General features: G+C 38.2%; 1 protein-coding gene across 1 annotated transcript in view; it reads right to left on the reverse strand.

The window, feature by feature from the left end:
• Nucleotides 1-9791, reverse strand: part of LOC135097446 (uncharacterized) — a 46192-nt gene extending 36401 nt beyond the window's left edge. Inside the window, exon 1 of the mRNA XM_063999358.1 lies at nt 9111-9791. The gene's annotated coding sequence lies outside the window, so the exon portion shown is untranslated. The remainder of the gene's footprint in view (nt 1-9110) is intronic.
• Between the last annotated feature and the right edge of the window lie 7709 nt (nt 9792-17500).

A 17500-nucleotide genomic window follows, 5' to 3' on the forward strand; every position in this document is an offset into this window, starting at 1 on the left:
TTGTTTTTTTTCTTATTTTTTACTTGTGATTTACTGTCATAATTTTTTTCTCCCTTGATGCAGTTAATTTATTGAGTATCGTTCACTTTTCATTAATTTTGTTGCATTTGTTTATTTATCTATATGTTCTAGTGTTAATGTCATCATTTTTGTTCATTTGTTAATTTATTGAGTTATTTTGATTTTTTATTTATCTATTTTACATTTATTTATTAATTTATATATTTGTTTATTTGTTTGCATGTTACTGTACACGTTTATCTCCTTACTTATTCATGCTTCTATTTAGTTACTTTTAGCTATTTTTATTGTTTTTTACTTACTCAGTAATCTATTTATCTTGTCTCTCTGCTTATTTTTTTTTATCATATCTTATATATTTATTTACTTACTGTGTGTGTGTGTGTATGTGTGTGTGTGATCGATGACCTTAAGGTGTTTATGAAATGCTCCCTTTCCTCTCCTTCACCTCTATATCCCACCTGAATACCTGGCCAGATGTACCTTTGCCACCTCCCTTGTATACCTGAGCTAAATGTTCCCTCCTCTCACCTGAATACACGGCCATGTAGTTATTCCCGTCTCATTATAGGAGTTAATTGATAGGCATTCACTTTTTACCTGCATGTCTGACGAGCTTAGTGTTCCCGACAGTATAAATGTAAGAGGAGCTTGTTTACCTCCATCAGTTCTTTTACTTACAACAAAAGGAAGAGTAGAAAAAAATAAGGTGAAGAAAGACAGAAACCTGGTAGTAGTAGTAGTAGCAGTAGTAATAGTAGTAGTAGTAGTATAGCGGTGGTGGTGGTAGTAGTAGTAGTAATAGTAGTAGTAGCAATAGTAGTAGTATAGTGGTGGTGATGGTGGTAGCAGTTCTAGTAGTAGTAGTAATAGTAGTAGAAGTAGTAGTAGTAGAAGTATAGCGGCGGTGGTGGTAGCAGTATTAGTAGTGGTTGTGGTGATATTAATAGTAGAAGTGTTATTAATAGTTGTTGTTGTCGTTTTTGCAGCAGTAGTTATTGTAGTAGTAGTAGTAGTAGTAGTAGTAGTAGTAGTAGTAGTAGTAGCAGTAGTAGTAGTAGTAGTAGAAGTAGTAGAAGTAGTGGTGGTGGTGGTGGTGTGGTGGTAGCAGTAGTAATAGCAGCAGTCGTACCAGTAGCAGTTCCGTAAAGTACGTAGCCTTCACTTGTAAACAAACACCCAGTGTCTGTATACACGACTCGTCTAGCGCGCGTCTTCGGAGTTTACACCACGTGGCCTTGTATGCGTTTCCGTTCACCTTATCAAGTACAACATTTACTTTTATCCCTCGTTACTTTTAAACCAATAAAAAAAAAATCTATACCTTGTAAAATATAGATTAACCAGTTATTATACAAGTACTTGTTATTGTTTTCTTCACGTACTATTGCCTATTCCATCTTTTTTGCACTGTTAACTGTGTGGACTTTTCGGAAGCTTATATTCTTTATTTTTCTTTTGTACAGTACCTTTTAATCGTCCATCTTACGATAATTGTGATATAAAGAACGGAGGCAATTTTAATTCAATCTATAGTGTTAATAATCCGTTTAGTTTTGAAATCCGACTCTGCAAACGTCAATAAACATGAGATCAGCACTAAGTAATTTGTATAAGGATGTTAAGTGGCTTGTATTTCATTATGTTTTCATGTGGGGTGCTATTAAGTGATTTGAATCTCTGTGATGTTGCTGCAATGAGGGGAGCATTAGGTCGAGTAGAGCAGATGAATGGAAGGGACATGATTGGCTGAATATTCTTTCTCTGTTCTTTATCTGTCCGCCCCACTTGCTACTCTGAGCCTTCACTGCCTCAGACCATGGTTTTTATCATTATTATTGTTATAATAATAATTATTATTATCATTATTATTATTATTATTATTATTATTATTATTATTATTATTATTGCTGTTGTTGTTGCCTTTTTAGTGTGTGGTTACATTTCCATTTGACGGCTTTTTTTTTATTTTATTTTATTTTATTATTATTTTTTTTTACCATCAACATCATCACTGTAATCATCATCATCATCATCATCATCATCATCATAACAACACGATCGAAATTAAAGCAAAATCTTACAGAACTTCATGTGCATACTACGATGGCAAGGGAAAGTTACACATGTTTGCCAAGACTTTCATTAACTGAAAATGAGAATCTTACCTGAAAGCGAACTCGAAAGATGTGTAAATCACTTTTAGCGTGTTAGGATACACATGTGTGAGCTTCATACGCGGTGATTCATCTTTCGGAAGCTTGCATTGTCAGACCGAATGTAGTTTTTCTGTAAAAGTGCTAAACTTTGGAAAGAACATTTGTAGCAGACGTTTCAGGAACTGTATTCTGAAGCATGTAACGTAAAGGTAATCGTGTTATTATCCATATCGTTACGTTTTAGCCACTTTCATTCCTCTCACGTTGCATTTGTAATGTTTTCATACCTGTTTGTCAAATGTCTGTGGTTCTATTTCACTTCTCGTCCTCTTGTTTCTCCTTTTTTTCTCTTTCTTCTTTCTCTTTGGTTTATTTGTTATTTTATTTATTTATTTATTATTTACTAATGTATCTATTTGTATTTCTTAATCTGTCCATCTGTCTATCTGTATTTCAATCTATCCATCTATTTAATAACTCTGTATTGTCTTTTGTTGGTATTCGATTTCATTGTCTCCGTCACTTTTCTCAATGATAAACACAACACACGTTCCCGAAAATCCTCAAAGTCTCGCCTGCCTTCCAATCGGTCCAATTCGTTGTGTTGCCAGCAAGTCTGTCCCTTTAATGCCACGTGTAATCGAGATCTCTAGGACTGGCGGGCGACAGGTCATAGGGTTCCTGGAGAAGAGGAGCCCCACACACCCCTGTCTCTCCATCACCACTCTTCAGCCTTCACTTTCGGGACTTTCTAGAGTCATAACCGCTAGTCGTTATGACACACCGCTCTCATACTCCCTTCCTTGTTTGTTTCTTGGATCCATTTGAAAACCATAATGTATAATCTTTGGATTTTGTTTCTTTTCTTCTTTATTCTGTTTCCTTGTCTCTGTCTCTGCTGCTTTCTCTTTGTCTCCATCTCTCTCTCTCTCTCTCTCTCTCTCTCTCTCTCTCTCTCTCTCTCTCTCTCTCTCTCTCTCTCTCTCTCTCTCTCTCTCTCTCTCTCTCTGTGTGTGTGTGTGTGTGTGTGTGTGTGTGTGTGTGTGTGTGTGTAAACAAGAGTGTTCTCGTTTTGGGTTTCTTTCTTCAGTGATAACGAGGGTCATTATCATCCATTCTCTTTAATGTGTCGTAAAGGAAACGGCACACTCGTATGTTTTTTTGTATTTTTTTTGTTCTTTTCTTTGTCATTCCCCTCATAATTGTACAGACCTTGATAATTCATTTTCTGACTCCCACTTTGCCGCACGCTATTAAAATTACTTCTACTACCTGTGCACAACTAATTTACAGGTACGCATGCCTGGCAATGTCTTTCTCACTTCATTTAACTGAGAACTAGATTGGCGTCATTCTGGTATGCTTAAATCCTAAGGCACTTTCTTTTCCTCGTTCGCTGGTATTCTTCTTCATTATATCATTTTTTGTTTTTTTTTCACAGGAAGGCTTGTGCATATCACTGACCTTTCTTACTTCCTCTCACTTTCCTTCAGTATAACAAGGTCTTCACTGCATATTTTCAGGTTCATTTCTTGTGTTACTGCATAACATATTCATTTCTTTTTCTCTTCTTTTATTCTTTTTTTTTTTTTTTATCCTCAGGGTTTGCTCACACATGTATTCACTTCATCTTGTTATAATTTTCTTTCTTTCTTTACTAATTTTCTTTTTAACCCTTTATGTGTATTATTTAACGTGAAGTATAAACAGAACATGAAGTCAGTACTCACCTGCATGGCCTCCTGTGACCTTGACTCAGGGGTGTGTGTGTGTGTGTGTGTGTGTGTGTGTGTGTGTGTGTGTGTGTGTGTGTGTGTGTTTCGTCACTGTTTGTTATATCACTTTCCGTGGCAATTACCTTCCAATTAATCACCTTTTCAATTAGTGTGATGGTTCTCGATATTTCATCCTTGATAATTAGGTCACTTGACATTACGTATTGTGTTACATTTCTTCCTGTTATATTTGCTTATTTTCTTCATCAGTTGTGACTGAAGATAGTTTTCTTTGTGATCGTTTATATTTTTTTCTTCAACCTTGTTTCTTTATTTATTTGTTGTTATAATTTATGATCATCTATCGCTTTAAGTCTCACTGTTCAGGGCTTTACTTCACATGCACGTTTTCATGGTATTACACACACAATTTACCATATTTTCATTACTTTTCTCCACTAACTCATCACATCACTAGTTTATTTAATCCAGCTTATATTTTCAGGTCAAGATATTTATTTATTTATTTTCCAGTACAGTAGCTTTCTCTTATAGAACATCGACTTGGCACTGCACATGAGGAAAGCTTCACGTTTTCTTCATCTCTTCACTGTGGAAATGGCGACCCTTGACTCCCACGTATCCTCACACTTCCCTCCATTCACCTCAGGTTATTTGAGTTCCTATAACTTTCCTTAGGTGTCAAAAACTTTGGTCATCACAACCTCATCAAAAAGTCATAGCTCTTCTCACCTCAGACAGCCAGGCAAGTTATTCTCATTTTCTCTGGCTGTCGCACTACCTCCTCCTTTCTTTCACCTCCTCATATCATCGTAACTCTTAGCGATAAACCACACATGAATCGACCAAAGTAAATTACAAGGTTCGTCATCTTAGTTCTTTAGAATGCAATCTCTCCTGTTTAAAATGACCCCAGGAAAGATGCTATATGTTACTAATGAACTTCTAAGGCTACCACCATTAGCAGAATAACAAGGACGATGGCATGAGAATAAGAGTCAATTAAGAAGACAATAAGGAATATAACTCTGAAGACAACCATATTAGAACCAACAGTGTTAAGGATGTTGCGTGTACTCTGGATCCCTTTTCTTTTTTACTTAATTTAATCTTAAAGAAATAAGATAGCTTGTATGAGGTGATGAAAAAAACGAACATGTCAAAGGCCTTTTTCATTGATGAAGCACATAACGAAGGGAGATGGAGGAGCACGAGGCAATAACATAAAGAAAGAAGTGACGGTAAGGAACCAAGGCAGAGGAAAAGTGGCAGAAAACGTAATACACACACGGAGAAGCAGAGAGAGAGAGAGAGAGAGAGAGAGAGAGAGAGAGAGAGAGAGAGAGAGAGTCGATTTACGCACCAAGAGAAACAAGAACAAAAGTGAACCTCTCCAGGGAAAAAAAAAAAAAAAAAAAAATCGTGCTTCCGAAACAATGAGAGAAAAGAAAAAAACAACCTCCGAGCTATTCTTGCTTAGTGAGGCGGAGCAATCTTACTACCATGTTTGCAAATGTTCAGAATCAGCCTCATTGGGAAAAAAAAAAAAAAAAAAAATTGCAGGCACAAAATTTCAAGTTCCTACCTGATGAAATTTTAGTGTTAAGGAAGAACCAGAGAGAGAGAGAGAGAGAGAGAGAGAGAGAGAGAGAGAGAGAGAGAGAGAGAGAGAGAGAGAGAGAGAGAGAGAGAGAGAGAGAGAGAGAGAGAGCTAACACACCCTACGTTTATGCATACACTTTTTTTTTTGTTTCAAGAAGTTTTTTCGTTCAAATCACTATCATTTTCCTTCTCATAATGAAATAATCATTCATATCATCAATATATCCGTTTTGCCCATCGTCTCATTAAAGATGCTCAAGATTCAAAGTCCTTATTTCTCTTGTTCAAAACTCGTCCAGGAAATATTATGGTATTGGTAGTAGTAGTAGTAGTACTAGTAGTAGTAGTAGTAGTAGTAGTAGTAGTAGTAGTAGTAATAGTAGTAGTAGTAGTAGTAGTAGAAATAGTAGTAGTAATAGAAGCAGCACCGGTAGTAGAAGCAGTAATCGTAGTCGTAGTAGTAGAAAGTTATTGTAGCAATAGGAGTAGTAGTAGTAGTAGTAGTAGTAGTAGTAGTAGTAGTAGTAATAGTAGTAGTAACAGTAGTAGTAGTAGTAGTAGTAGTAGTGGTAATATTAATAATAATAATAATAATAATAATAATAATAATAATAATAATAATAATAATAATAATAATAATAATAACAGTAATAACATTTTAACCAATGTACATAAATAATACTAATATCAATAATAACCCAAAACTATAGAAAATCAATAAACAAAACCACCATGGACTGAGCGAAGTAGCACAAGTAGCGACCCAGTTAGTACCACAGCTAACAGTGCCTGCTGACCCACATCATCACCCACAACACGACCCATTGGCACCAGCGAGGCGAACTGGGCCACAGGGAAGGTAGAGGACGGGGAGTCGTGGAGGGGGCGTATCGATCCCTGGGTAATTGTTTTCCTTCATCCAGAAACGTGCTGACTACTAAACACAGCATGGGAGTGAAGGCGGGAGGGGGAGGAGGAACGCACTATACACTGACAGGAAAAAATAAATAAATAAACATATTGGTTGTTGTACTGAAGCGATGCCTTTCCCTCTTTCCTTTGCCGTTCCTTTCCTATGGGTGCTCGGAATGGTTGGAAGGGCCATTGAGGGTGATCATCGACCCTAATCCCAAATAATTAGGAGCCGTAAAGCAGTATTGGAGTCAATGCCGGGCGTAATTGAGTCGTTACGGGCCCACCGGCTGCTTGGCTTCAGGTAAACACATGCACCGGGCCTATCTTTACTGCTCTATGAGGCGCGGACATTGGAGATCAAAGGATTTTTTTTTTCTGATATTTAGAGTTCCGTGATGTGTTGCCATTTGAGTCGTTCTTTATAATTGGAAGTAAATGAAGGACAGGCGTAGAGGTTACTTTTTTTTTCCTACTTAGAGTTCTATGAAGGACCACTGAGCTTACATAATTGTCTTTATATCTGCACCTTTATAAAATATTGTCGGAGTTCAGTTTTTGTATTGAAAGCTCTATGAAGGACAGCTGTTGAGCTCATGTTTCTTCTTATGTACAGCTCTATGAAGAACAGCCGTTGAGCTTTTTTTTTTTTTTTTCCTTCTTTTTGTTTTATTTTTAGCGTTTACCTCGGACTTCCTTTTAAGTGCAGGACACACGTATAGATTTCAATACTTGGTGACTCGCTGAGCACTTCACATTGCACTGGCTGGAGCGATCGGTTGTTTGTATCAGTGATCCTTTTGCAGCATAGTTTGTTGTGTCACGGGAATGTTTTCAAAGCAGTCCAACAAAAAATTGAGCGATTCCATTTACTTTTCCATCACTCTTTTTTCTTTAACTTTTTTTGTTTAGTCTTTTACTGTTTTTCATCGGTATGTTTTGTTATTTTCCTCTTTGTATTATACCCCACTTCATTTATTGATCACTATCCAACGTTACACTGTTCTTTAATTTAAATTCTTCAGCGGAAATTCCCTCCATCTCTCATCTGACCCTGTCTCTTCGTCATTCACTTGGATGGTCATTTTTTTTTTTTTCTTCTTTTCTTGGTGTCCATAACAGGTTCTTCTCACATCCTTACGGAGACTTTCCACTTTCCAGCAAAATCTGAATGCGCTTCGTTTTAAAATGTTTCCACACTCTCATGAAGTACAGTTACTATTAAGTATTAGTTGTGTGTGTGTGTGTGTGTGTGTGTGTGTGTGTGTGTGTGTGTGTGTGTGTGTGTGTTCAACCTTGCTCTTTAACGCCATGGTTCTCACTCTCTCGTCGTATAAACACAAGCAACATAAGCGAGGAAGACGCAGAACAAAGAATACACTGTGATCATTAACGAAGAAAAACGAATGAATAATAATGAAGTTGGGTGGCACGGAATAAAGCACCTCCACCTTTGTTCCCCAAAATAGTTACCGCCCTCTTCAATTTAAATGTGAATTCGGGACCTTTAATTTTTTATATATATATAGAGTTGTGTGTGCAATATTTTTCACTTTTCCTCTGACGAACAGGGTAAACTTAATCAAGAGATTTTCTTGTATACATCTGAAAAGTGCTCGCTGATAAGACAGGAATTTCCTTCCTCGGAGTCACCGTGCCTTTGAGTGACAGCATAAATGATAACAACCTAAAAAACTTTAAGAAAACACACAAGAGATTAAGGGCATAACTCTCTAATGATTCACTGAAGGAGTCATAGGCTTAGAAAAATGAGGATGGGAGAGGTCAGAAGGAATGAGAAGAAGTACTGGAGGAAGGTGGATGTGAAAAATGGGAACTGGAAGAAAGGAGTGGGGAAAGAAAAATGAGAGGAGTTGTGGTAGGAAGGTATTAGGAGTGGAAAAAATAGGAAGAGGATGGAGTAGGAAGACTGGAGGCGTGAGAATAACGTGGGAGCTGCAGAGGATGCTAAGAGTAAAATGAAAGGATGTAAAAGAGTTGTTGTGCTTAAGGTGGGAGGGAAATTGAGTGAAGAAATATATAGATGGTGGGAAAAGATTTATAGGTGATTATGCAGTCCAGGGGAAAAAATATTATTCTCATATTTCAATGTCGCGAAAAGATTCTTGGTTTTCGGAGACTACATTACGTGAATTGTATAATGTAATAATCTTGATTCCTTAGTATTTTCTAAACTCATTATTTCCTGAAAAAAAAATCAAATAAATAAAAATCCACTGACGACTAGTTCCTTTTCTTTTCTTTTTTCTTCTTTCCTTCTTATTATAGATGCAGGACTCAAAGGGATGTGGTAGGGAGGGGGCAGTATTGAGAGGGGCAGGAGAGAGGGTCACTTGGGAGGGATATGGCAAGGGGGGGGAGGAGGGCAGCTGGCAGCACAGTAACCCCGGCGGGCACCATCAAAACTAAAGTGGACTCGCTCATTGTACAGTATAATCATCCGCTTTGTAATCCACGTACGCTGGCGACGCCCGAGTGTCCTACCCGTGCTTCGACAAACTTGCCAAGCCTTTGTTGGTCACCCCGCTAAGACCAACGCGTGGTGGGAAGCGCTAAACCATCGCGGCCCTCCTTTAGCAGCGCCGCCCACCGCCGCCCTACCACCAGCCGCCCACTGACAGGGACTACATACTAAGCACACGTTTTCAATGGAGCATACCCGTAGGACACCTGTTAGAATCCCAAATGATGACGTCACCACTTAAAGGTCAAAGGTCACGGCTTCCCCACTCGCATGACACACTGGCTACAGACGGACTGACGGAGGGTCTCTCTCCCGACCCCTCGCTGCCGCCGCGCCGCTGCCAGCCGTACGACTCCAGCGGCTGAGGCTTCACACTGATGTCAAAAACGTCTCTTCCTTTATATCGCATTTATCTTTGTGTGTTTTCCTTTGTACTGACGACGTACAGTAGCATATAAGTATCTGGTGTATAAGGGAGACACCACGTATTTACCCTCAGTATGGTATTGTTGTGTTAAGTGGTTTTGTGTGTCTTGTATTGCGGTAGTATGTGTTCCACGTAGTGTGTGGGTGTTATCACATTTACCCGAGATGTGGTGGTGGTGGTGGTGGTGCAGGTGTTGGGTGGGTGTGCAGCGGCAGGTGGAAGATGTAAAGCGTAGAGCCATCGATGGATATGGCAGTGAGTTTTCCCCGAAGCCACTGATCAGCTGGACTCAAAGAAGAGGGGAAAATTTAAATCACGAGCCGGAAAGACCATGAAGAGCTAAGCAGGCGAGGAGGAAAAAAAAATGAGATGAATGATCGCCTCTGTCTTAGTCTCATCCCATTGCATCATTAGGAATGGACTAAACGCTGCATGGATTATGTTTCGAAGGCCTGTTATAAGTTTGTTTTGCTTCTTTTCTATCAAACTTCTTCAGATAGTTTCAGTGATTCTTGAAGCTCAAAACATCACAAGATGGTGCCGTGTATTCACTTACTTGACTGCCATTGCCTTTGTTATCTGCTATTTTCTAGCATCCCTTGTGTATCCCTTACTTCTTTTTCTTCATCAAATTAAATCCCTGACGTCACCTTTGCCAAAATTCCTACAACAGGAACACAAGAAATGTTGTTGAACTCACAATTGGTGAATAAAACGCTAAAAAAAAAAATATGTAAAGAAAACAATGATAAACACAAAATATAACTACAGGAGTCTTTTTAAGAATATTTTTCATACCAAGAGAAGATCCACATAGGTGGATGTAATCCAGTGCCACCTACCAATGATAAGTGAGTTTGCTGTTGTGAGTTCGCTGTTGTTAGGGACACAGGTCAAAGTGACTCTGAGGGTGGATAAGGAAAAAAAAAATACTATTGTGAGGAAGTGACTATAACAACCAGGTTCCCAGAAGGGGTCGTTTGTGTCGATGGATAAAAATTTTGTAACAACGTCGTCCAAAGTTTTGTTTTATCAAGAACAAAGAGCTTGGTACGGTGAACATGAGGGCTGATAGGCGCGCGCGCACACATACATACACACACACACACACACACACACACACACACACACACACACACACACACACACACATGAAAAGAAGTATACACAAATGCACATGATTAGTGAAGTGCATACACACAAGATAAATTGCACGTAGACAAAACACACACGATGGCGGAGGAGGACGCAAGATCCTATGAATGTCCTCTTATGGAAACCCTCACAGGAATCAAGGTGTACATATACCGTAGTGCACACACAGGCAAATGTACACGTACAGACTGGAAGCCCCGATAATGTTGCTTTGGACAAGGCCGCGCTCTTCTCTCTCTTGCTCCTCCTGCATCCACAAAGTTTTTACGTCTTGGTTCAGTGCCAGCTCACCTTCCGAACTGAGGCAGATTAAATGAAATAACGATCACATAAATTCACGCTACATTAACTCAAGTGCTTAAACCTCCAAAGCAGAAAGGAAAAACATAGATTAATATTTTTGCTCAGAAAGACAGCTGCCACTTTGTACTACACATATAATATATCCACTTGCTTTTCTTGAGTCACTGCTCCTTGTCTCATATTTGCACAGAGCCAGTGAAGCAGTCACAGATTTGAGTGAATACATTGAGAGGATATAAGCCCTTCCCAACACGCATCTGTCTAATCTCTGGATAGTCGATGATCAGGGGATGGAGCGTGAGAGGGCAAGGAAGAGGAAGGAAGGAAGGAGAGAAGAAGACATGGTGTACGAATAAGGAAGCAGAGAGAAGACTGAGAGTAAGGTCGCCGTCAAACAGGCTAGAATTTCCTTCGGCACGTCCAAGGAATGACGGTAGAGATGCTAGACGAACAGGGAAGAAGAGAGGAGACGGAGGGTAAAGCTGCTATTAAACGGAATTTTCTCAAACACGTGTATGGAAAAACAGGTTGATGATCGGGCAAGAGGAAGTGAGATATTACATGGTGCGAATTTGCATCGAAATAATAATAATAAGAAAAAAAAAACGTTGTCAACAAACAAATAAAGTCTCCGGCAGGGGAAGTAAGTTTCACGGATGCGGTCGTGGTCTTAATGGAAGGATGGATAAAGAAAGACGACAAAAAAAAAAAAAAAACCCGTAGGCAAGGAAGTGACAAGGAGTATGTGGTACTGTGCGCCATAAAGTTATTCTGTTTTGTAGTATATTTGGGAGTAATACTAATCCACATTGCAGAGTAATTACTATCTAGTACTGTGTGCCTCTGCCTAAACTATACAAACAGCATATTATCATATCACCAAGTATTATTATCCTTCCTACAAACAAAAGTAGCTATAGATTCACATTTTTCTCTTATTCCATGCACAAGTTATTCGTTTTTTTTTCTTTAATGACATAGTTAAAGGCTAATAAATAGCTAAGAATGTGTTGTCGTTTAGAATTCATATGTAAAATGGAACCATGATTATAGTGAGAAATATTAACTAACTTGGTACGTACCCTTAGACCTTATAAGTAAACAGTTGATCTACGATTCCGGCTCGCGAAGGCTACTGCATGGAAATGACGTCACTATCGATGACATGTCCAAGAAAACTCTACCCAAAGCAAAGCCGGGGAGTAGTGGAAGGAGAAGTGCAGCAGCCCCTTGGAAGTAGTGACAAAACTGTGACGGTATAAAAGGCAAGATATGGAAAAAGAAGAGGAAGGGGAGACTCGACAAGGATGAGGATGGGAGTGAGTGCATGTCCAGGGTAGGGAACTTTACTATAGAAGATCCGACTAACTCACAAAAAACTGAACACGAGTGAGTGCTACAGACATCGAGTGCTTTTACGTGTGTGCGGTATATCAAGTGAAAAGTGTCTGTGCAGTGTCATATACGAGGAGGTTTAAGTGGGAAACTGAGAGGGAGGATTGAGGAAGTAGTTGTAATAATGGTCTTACTTTTATCACTCTGTCTGGCGCTTCCCTTGGTAGTAATGTTTCATGTATTTTTCATTTAATAATTTTCAGACATAAATGAGTTTTTTTTTTTTTTTTTAGAGAGCAACTTTTTAATGCCAAGTAATAATAAATAAGCTTAACTGTACCATTAAATATATTGCACGAATGAAAGTTATCCTGTTAAGTGTAAGTGATAGTTCTGGATGCTGTTCTGTCTTTTCGAATGTTTATAGTGAGTATTTGGTTTTATGGGAAAGAAAAAAATGGAAAATGAACGTTTTTAAACTGTCTCCATATTTCATTAATTTTCCTTCATAATATGTAAGGAACAGTAATCTTAATCGATTTTGCGCCTTATTTCCTCTACTTTTTAACAGGTTCCAGTGGAGTTATTGGAGTTTTTAAGGATGCTTTCATGATGCTACTGCGGGATTACCAAGAACTTTGCATCCACAGTAAGAAAACACCCAAAAGAACCTGACTAATCTTTGTGGCCCTTGACAACAGTCCTTATGAGATGATAAAGCCTCAGACAATATGACCACAGATTTTAATTTCTTGGATTTCACTTATTTATTAACTTATGTATTTTAATTTATTTATTCATTAACTTACTTTTTCATTTGTCTATTTACTTAATTTCCTATATACTTTTTCATTTGTCTATTTACTTATTTTCCTATATATTTATTCATCTATTTATTTACTTCTCTATCGATTTTCTTATTTTGTTTATATATATATATATATATATATATATATATATATATATATATATATATATATATATATATATATATATATATATATATATATATATATATATATATATATATATATATATATATATATATATATATATATATATATATATATATATATATATATATATATATATATATATATATATATATATATATATATTCATTTGTTTATCATTAGATCATTGTAACCTCGTGAACTAATCAGACGCAGTGGTTTGCAGTTGCCTGGCTCAAATTCGTGTAATCGCTAGTATGTAAGCAAACATTCTCTTCAGGTAACATGTGGACGACTTCATAGAACTCTTTCCAGAAGTCACTTCTCATGTCATCTCAAGCCGTCACCACTATCTTTCACAGCTACTCTCTCTCTCTCTCTCTCTCTCTCTCTCTCTCTCTCTCTCTCTCTCTCTCTCTCTCTCTCTCTCTCTCTCTCTTTCTACCATCAGGCATCACACTTTCTGCCAGCACTTTCAGAACTGCCTTTTTTTTTTTTTGTCATCACCACCATCACCCTCATCACCGCCACCACCTGCCCTCCTCACCACCACCACCATCATTAACACAACATATATATAATACAAGTAAATACAAATAACATTATATTATCTTACTACCGCCTCTCAACACAAGAGAGTACACCAACAGAGAATATATGTGTGTTTCCTAGCTAGAAAGACTGCCAGCTAGGACCCACTACCTGCCAAAGCCGACTGTGACACTTCAATATACTCCAGACTTGACTCACGGCCACGAATGTCTCTTTGTTGGCAATACTGATCGCCGCCAGGAGGAAGGAAGGAAGGAAGGAAGAAGGGGACAAGAACGTTTATGGCGCCGCTGAAACTGTACCGTGTTGCCGAGTGGTGTGTGTGTGTGTGTGTGTGTGTGTGTGTGCGATTATGAGACGTATGAGAGAGTTTGTTTTATTCATTATTGAAGAGGATTTTCTTTCTTTCTACCTTTTTTTTTTTTTTTTTCAAGTAGTGATGAATTTTGTTTTCACATCATCTCTGGACGGAGGACGAGAGAAAAGAAGCGCTATTGACGTGCATGATAATACAGACAAATTAGGTATCTGATTTTAGTATTACCTAACACAAAGCCTAATAAGAATATTTATGTAAGATCGTTTATTTAAAGCTCGAGTGACGTAGTCCGGTCGCTGAAAGACATAGTGTGCACAAGAAAAGAAATTGTATAGACTCTCTGTTATGTTTGCTCTCACAACAGTTCGTATCTGTCCTTGTCTTACAGTCGTTTGTTGGCAGTGGGGGCTTTGCCTTTTCTCGGCTGCTGCTGCATGAGATTCTCTGACCCTCACGTGAACTATTTGCACTCCCTTTCTGCTGCTCTACTGCAGATACCATTGTTGATTTTACTGCTCTGCCCTTGAGATTTCCATTTGAGTAAACTTAAGCGATATTACAGAACACAGATGAAACTAAATACACTGCTATATTCCATTCCGTTTGCTATCAGCGTTATCTTTTTAAATAATACCCTAAACTTGTGCTGTACTGTTTTATTAAGCTCAAAGAGAAGCCATGATAGTTAAGAAGATAAAACCTTGTGGCCTTTTGATATCCCGGCCTCCTGCATGTTACATTTCTTTGCATACCTTCCTTATAATACCAGATACTCAGAATTAACCTATCACCACCCAGGCAATGATAAAAAAAAAAAAATACTGAAACTAAGAAACTGGGAACTCAATTTTAAACATTTCAGCGCCTTATCTTGACCACGTTGGATACAGGACGCTTTCTTCTCCTACTTTGCTTTTCCTCTAGTGAATATTATTGTATTTTCAATTGTGTTTTCATGAATATAGTGATACTTTGACAAGGATTCTGCATCGTCAGGGGGAACAATACCCAAAAGCACCTGGCTAATCATGTCTACGGCTTTCGACAGTAGTCTTTATAAGATCCCACAGCGTTGCAAAATACAGACCCTGATGTAACTTGACCGCGCAGTGATGTGTAGGAAGGAATATGTTGCATTCAATCGCGTAATCTTGGACCCTGTGAAAAAAAATAAAATAAAATAAAGGGAACGAAAAGTATTGACTCTCAGGAAGATAGATGGACAGAAAAATACTAGTAAAGAATAGCTCCCCGTGGAAAAGATGAATAAAAGAAAACGGAGGAAAACAGACAATTCCTTTCCCTCGCGAACTTTGCTTCCGTGAAAAATACGACCCATTCTATCTGATTAATATTGTGTTGTTTGTATTTTGCATTTTCTTCTTTCTTTTCTTGTGTCCATAGAAGGTCAAAAGCCAGAACTGAAATAGGTAGATAAACAAATCGTTGAACAGATAGATAGATAGATACATGCATACATAGATTAATAGCTGAATAGGTAGAATAATGGTTTAATAGATAAGTAGACAGAGATAGACAGATGGATAAAGAGTAATATCTAAATAGGTAGACATATTAACAGCTGAATAGGTAGATAGAGAAATAGCTTGATAGATAAGTAGACAGACTGATATATAGACAGAAAGAGAGAGATGATAGGCAGGCCCCCATAATATCGTAAACATATCAAAAGGAAGACAAACACGGAGGAGGATTGATGGGTCTGTCTACACGTCGGCCCAGGTAATAACTCACACGAGGAAGCAGAGGCCGGGGATGCAGAGGACTCCGACCAGCACTTCGGTGGCCATCTTTATTACCTCGTAAGATGGCATTTTTATCAACTCTGAATATTCCTTGCATCACATTCTCTCTCTCTCTCTCTCTCTCTCTCTCTCTCTCTCTCTCTCTCTCTCTCTCTCTCTCTCTCTCTCTCTCTCTCATCTTCTCCTCCACAACTGAGATACTGTCCCTTGTTATAACAAAATTAAATTAAACTGAGTTGGAAGCACCTATAAAATGTTTTCTGAAGTAGTTGCTGATTCTCTAGCACTCCATAGAAGTAATAAGAGAAAAGAGAGAAAAGAATAATAAGAGAAAAATGTGTGGTTTGCACTACGTTGCACTTTTTTATTTTTCTATTTTTTATGTTTATTTATTTTTTATTTATATATTTATTTGTTTTTTTATGTATTTTAATTTTATATGTTTTTACTTTGTTTTATTTTACTTACTTTAATACATTTCTGGGATGGAGAGAATGGTGGTTGGGTGAGAGCCTACCTTTCTTCTATCCTGCTTTTTTAATTGTGTTATGGTGTATTCTCATGTTTGTTTTTTCCTTTACGTTCCTTTGTGTTTCTCCTCTGTAGTTTGAAAGGTCTTCGTGTTCAATGAAGGGAAATAACGTTGGATACAGGACGCTTTCTTCTCCTACTTTGCTTTGACATGTGTTAGCAGGTGATCCATTTTGTCATAATTACTGTTTTCCATGCTGTTCCTCCTGTATCTCTCAGCATGTCTCTCATCCTACGCATCTCTCGCATCCTTTCATTCTGTTCCATTGATTTACCTTAGTCATATTTTCATTCCATTTCTTTCAACCTTCCAGTATCTTACCTTATCCCAGTTTACTTCACATCCTATCTTCTTCACCTTATTTCGGCCTGTCTCTAACCCAATCTTTCACAGCCTTCAGTCCCTCTCCTTATCACAGCCTATCCTATCTCTCACAAAGAGCAGGACCAAAAGTGATAGCAAGAGCATCTCCAGGAAAGTATGCTTCTAAAACTTTTTTTTTTTTCTCATGGTTTTTAATCGACGCGAGCGTAACTTCGACCTTCTTTCACACAAATGTTGCGAGTTTGCGCCTCTCTCACCTTAGCTACCTGGCAAGGAAGGTAGATACGGGTGGTAAATAAAGTTTATTTCCCATTTTGTCGAACAAATTGTGGAAGTTGATGGGTAGAGAATACAGTGGGAATGACAGTGAACAGGAAAGTGTAGGATTTCATTCATTTTGTGATAGGCTCGTTCAGGTTTAGCAGACGTAATAAATCATTAAGGAAGACTTCTTACACAGAAACAAAAGACACGACTACACACTGAGATCAGTAACAGTCAGCCACCTCACGTGCACACTGGAGGGACAAGTAACTCCCCACTTCAGCCGCATACAGGGCCAATCAGTAACATTCCATCTCACCTTCAAACGGAAAAGAAGAGTAACACCACCTCACCTCCAAACACAGGTAAGTAACGTTTCATCTCACCTGCACGTGAGAAGGACAGGTAACGTTCCCCCCTTTATCTATATACTGATCTACTAAAGCAGCAATCCATCTCAACTTCACAATACACCAATAAATAACACTCTGCTTCACTTACACACGGAGACAATAACCAGCATCCCACAACACCTTCACTTAGCAGGAACACACAACATTCCACCATCATACCTATGCACTGTATCATTAAGCAACACTGCCTCTCCTGCACCTCTGATTATCAGGGCAACTTTCACCGCTGCTCCCAAAATCTG

Source organism: Scylla paramamosain, chromosome 4, assembly GCF_035594125.1.
Source record: "Scylla paramamosain isolate STU-SP2022 chromosome 4, ASM3559412v1, whole genome shotgun sequence".
NCBI classification, from domain to species: Eukaryota; Metazoa; Arthropoda; class Malacostraca; order Decapoda; family Portunidae; genus Scylla; species Scylla paramamosain.